This window comes from Carex rostrata, unplaced genomic scaffold, assembly GCF_964058835.1.
Source record: "Carex rostrata unplaced genomic scaffold, lpCarRost1.2 SCAFFOLD_40, whole genome shotgun sequence".
NCBI lineage: Eukaryota > Viridiplantae > Streptophyta > Magnoliopsida > Poales > Cyperaceae > Carex > Carex rostrata.
Window position 1 is genome coordinate 245001 of NW_027601200.1, and position 5000 is coordinate 250000.

Here is a 5000-nt window from a genome sequence, read left to right on the forward strand (position 1 = left end):
GCCCGAACGTGTTTCGCCGGCTTTACGGCTGGGGATTTCAACCCGCTCGGTCTCTGCGGGGCGCCTCCACGCTTAGGCGCCCCGCTCAACCGTGTTTCACCGGCTTTACGGCTGGGGATTTCAACCCGCTCAGTCACTGCAGGGCGCCTCCACGCTTAGGCGCCCCGCTCAACCGTGTTTCGCCGGCTTTACGGCTGGGGATTTCAACCCGCACGGCTACCCGCATCGGTCTTACGGGCGCCTCCACGCTTAGACGCCCTGCCCGAACGTGTTTCGCCGGCTTTACGGCTGGGGATTTCAACCCGCTCGGTCTCTGCGGGGCGCCTCCACGCTTAGGCTCCCCAATGAACCGTGTTTCGCCGGCTTTACGGCTGGGGATTTCAACCCGCGCGGCTACCCGCATCGGTCTTACGGGCGAAACTCCACGCGGAGTCGCCCTGCCCGAACGTGTTTCGCCGGCTTTACGGCTGGGGATTTCAACCCGCTCGGTCTCTGCGGGGCGCCTCCACGCTTAGGCGCCCCGCTCAACCGTGTTTCACCGGCTTTACGGCTGGGGATTTCAACCCGCGCGGCTACCCGCATCGGTCTTACGGGCGAAACTCCACGCGGAGTCGCACTGCCCGAACTTGTTTCGCCGGCTTTACGGCTGGGGATTTCAACCCGCTCGGTCTCTGCGGGCGCCTCCACGCTTAGGCGCCCCAATGAACCGTGTTTCGCCGGCTTTACGGCTGGGGATTTCAACCCGCTCGGTCTCTGCGGGGCGCCTCCACGCTTAGGCGCCCCAATGAACCGTGTTTCGCCGGCTTTACGGCTGGGGATTTCAACCCGCTCGGTCTCTGCGGGGCGCCTCCACGCTTAGGCGCCCCAATGAACCGTGTTTCACCGGCTTTACGGCTGGGGATTTCAACCCGCGCGGCTACCCGCATCGGCCTTACGGGCGAAACTCCACGCGGAGTCACCCTGCCCGACCGCTTTTCGCCGGCTTTACGGCTGGGGATTTCAACCCGCATCGGTCTTACGGGCGCCTCCACGCTTAGACGCCCTGCCCCACCGTGTTTCGCCGGCTCTACGGCTGGGGATTTCAACCCGCGTGGTCCGTGTTTTTCGGTAACATATTCGTGTTCCTTGCCCCCGACGGGCCGTGTTTTTCAGTAACAAAATCGTGTCTTTTGTCCCCGCTGCACCGTGTTTTTTGCCCCGCTCAACCGTGTTTTTTGCCCCCGCTCAACCGTGCTTACTGCCCCCGCTCAACCGTGTTTTTTCGGTAACATAATCGTGTCTTCGGGTAACATAATCTTGTTTTTCGGGCCATTTTACACCGACAGAGGCACCCACAGGGGCCATGTACACCCCGCTTGGCATGTACATGAGGGGCTGCCTCTTCCAAAAATCCTTCCCCCCTATAGGGGAATATGCATTTTGGGTCTCCAGCCACGCCCAGGGTTACCACCCCCTGGAAATCCCCCAGGTTTACCCCCCATTTTATGTGGATGCATAGATTCAGACCGCCCTGCTCCACCGCTTTTCGCCATTTTTGCCCAACGTTAGCCGCTTCGGCGTGCCGCTGGACTGTTTTCGGGCCTTTTTCACCGACGCTTGGCCGTATCCGCTTAGTTTTCCCCAACGCTTGGCCGCATCCGCTTAGTTTTCCCCCGCTGGACTGTTTTCGGGTCACTTTTGCCCAACGTTAGCGGCTTCCGCTTGCCGCTGGACTGTTTTCGGGCCCTTTTTCACCGACCCTTGGCCGTATCCGCTTAGTTTTCCCCAACGCGTGGCCGCATCCGCTTAGTTTTCCCCCGCTGAACTGTTTTCGGGTCACTTTTGCCCAACGTTAGCCGCTTCCGCTTGCCGCTGGGCTGTTTTCGGGCCATTTTTCCCCAACACTTGGCCGTATCCGCTTAGTTTTCCCCAACGCGTGGCCGCATCCGCTTAGTTTTCCCCCGCTGAACTGTTTTCGGGTCAGTTTTGCCCAACGTTAGCCGCTACCGCTTGCCGCTGGACTGTTTTCGGGCCAATTTCCACCGACTCTTGGCCGTATCCGCTTAGTTTTCCCCAACGCGTGGCCGCATCCGCTTAGTTTTCCCCCGCTGAACTGTTTTCGGGTCACTTTTGCCCAACGTTAGCCGCTTCCGCTTGCCGCTGGACTGTTTTCGGGCCAATTTCCACCGACTCTTGGCCGTATCCGCTTAGTTTTCCCCAACGCGTGGCCGCATCCGCTTAGTTTTCCCCCGCTGAACTGTTTTCGGGTCAGTTTTGCCCAACGTTAGCCGCTTCCGCCTGCCGCTGGACTGTTTTCGGGCCAATTTCCACCGACTCTTGGCCGTATCCGCTTAGTTTTCCCCAACGCGTGGCCGCATCCGCTTAGTTTTCCCCCGCTGAACTGTTTTCGGGTCACTTTTGCCCAACGTTAGCCGCTTCCGCTTGCCGCTGGACTGTTTTCGGGCCAATTTCCACCGACTCTTGGCCGTATCCGCTTAGTTTTCCCCAACGCGTGGCCGCATCCGCTTAGTTTTCCCCCGCTGACCTGTTTTCGGGTCAGTTTTGCCCAACGTTAGCCGCTTCCGCTTGCCGCTGGACTGTTTTCGGGCCAATTTCCACCGACTCTTGGCCGTATCCGCTTAGTTTTCCCCAACGCGTGGCCGCATCCGCTTAGTTTTCCCCCGCTGAACTGTTTTCGGGTCACTTTTGCCCAACGTTAGCCGCTTCCGCTTGCCGCTGGGCTGTTTTCGGGCCAATTTCCACCGACACTTGGCCGCATCCGCTTAGTTTTCCCCAACGCGTGGCCGCATCCGCTTAGTTTTCCCCCGCTTAACTGTTTTCGGGTCACTTTTCCCCAACGTTAGCCGCTTCCGCTTGCCGCTGGGCTGTTTTCGGGCCATTTTTCCCCAACACTTGGCCGTATCCGCTTAGTTTTCCCCAACGCGTGGCCGCATCCGCTTAGTTTTCCCCCGCTGAACTGTTTTCGGGTCACTTTTGCCCAACGTTAGCCGCTTCCGCTTGCCGCTGGACTGTTTTCGGGCCAATTTCCACCGACTCTGGGCCGGATCCGCTTAGTTTTCCCCAACGCTTGGCTGCATCCGCTTAATTTTCCCCAGCTGAACTGTTTTCGGGTCACTTTGTCCCAACGTTAGCCGTTTCCGCTTGCCGCTGGACTGTTTTCGGGCCATTTTCCACCGACTCTTGGCCGTATCCGCTTGGTTTTGCCCAACGCTTGGCTGCTTCCGCTTAATTTCCCCCAGCTGAACTGTTTTCGGGTCACTTTTGCCCAACGTTAGCCGTTTCCGCTTGCCGCTGGACTGTTTTCGGGCCATTTTTCACCGTCACTTGGCCGTATCCGCTTAGTTTTCGCCAACAATTGGCTGCATCCGCTTAATTTTCCAAGCTATACTGCTTTCGGGTCAGTTTTGCCCAACGTTAGCCGCTTCCGCTTGCCGCTGGGCTGTTTTCGGGCCATTTTCCACCCACGCTGGCACCGACGGGGCCATGTACACCCACGCGCGTGTACATGAGGGGGCACCCATTTTTGAAAACCTTGCCCCCCTATAGGGGAATATGCATTTTGAGGCTCTAGCCACGCCCAGGGTTACCACCCCCTGAAAATCCCCCAAGTCAAAATCACCCATGTAAAATATTCAAAAAAATCTCAAAAAATCACAAAAAATTTATAAAATCAAATAAATTCAAAAAAAAAAAAAAAAATTTCAAAAATTCAAAAAAAATTCAAAAAATTCAAAAAAATTCAAAAAAATTCAAAAATTTCAAAAATTCAAAAAAAGTCCAAAAACCCAAAAAAACTTCAAAAATTTCAAAAATTCAAAAAAATTTCAAAAAAAATTTCAAAAATTTGCCCCGCTGAACTGTTTTCGGGTCACTTTTGCCCAACGTTAGCCGCTTCCGCTTGCCGCTGGACTGTTTTCGGGCCAATTTCCACCGACTCTTGGCCGTATCCGCTTAGTTTTCCCCAACGCGTGGCCGCATCCGCTTAGTTTTCCCCCGCTGAACTGTTTTCGGGTCACTTTTGCCCAACGTTAGCCGCTTCCGCTTGCCGCTGGGCTGTTTTCGGGCCAATTTCCACCGACACTTGGCCGCATCCGCTTAGTTTTCCCCAACGCGTGCCCGCATCCGCTTAGTTTTCCCCCGCTTAACTGTTTTCGGGTCACTTTTCCCCAACGTTAGCCGCTTCCGCATGCCGCTGGGCTATTTTCGGGCCATTTTTCCCCAACACTTGGCCGTATCCGCTTAGTTTTCCCCAACGCGTGGCCGCATCCGCTTAGTTTTCCCCCGCTGAACTGTTTTCGGGTCACTTTTGCCCAACGTTAGCCGCTTCCGCTTGCCGCTGGACTGTTTTCGGGCCAATTTCCACCGACTCTGGGCCGGATCCGCTTAGTTTTCCCCAACGCTTGGCTGCATCCGCTTAATTTTCCCCAGCTGAACTGTTTTCGGGTCACTTTGTCCCAACGTTAGCTGTTTCCGCTTGCCGCTGGACTGTTTTCGGGCCATTTTCCACCGACTCTTGGCCGTATCCGCTTGGTTTTGCCCAACGCTTGGCTGCTTCCGCTTAATTTCCCCCAGCTGAACTGTTTTCGGGTCACTTTTGACCAACGTTAGCCGTTTCCGCTTGCCGCTGGACTGTTTTCGGGCCATTTTTCACCGTCACTTGGCCGTATCCGCTTAGTTTTCGCCAACAATTGGCTGCATCCGCTTAATTTTCCAAGCTATACTGCTTTCGGGTCAGTTTTGCCCAACGTTAGCCGCTTCCGCTTGCCGCTGGGCTGTTTTCGGGCCATTTTCCACCCACGCTGGCACCGACGGGGCCATGTACACCCACGCGCGTGTACATGAGGGGGCACCCATTTTTGAAAACCTTGCCCCCCTATAGGGGAATATGCATTTTGAGGCTCTAGCCACGCCCAGGGTTACCACCCCCTGAAAATCCCCCAAGTCGAAATCACCCATGTAAAATATTCAAAAAAATCTCAAAAAATCACAAAAAATTTATA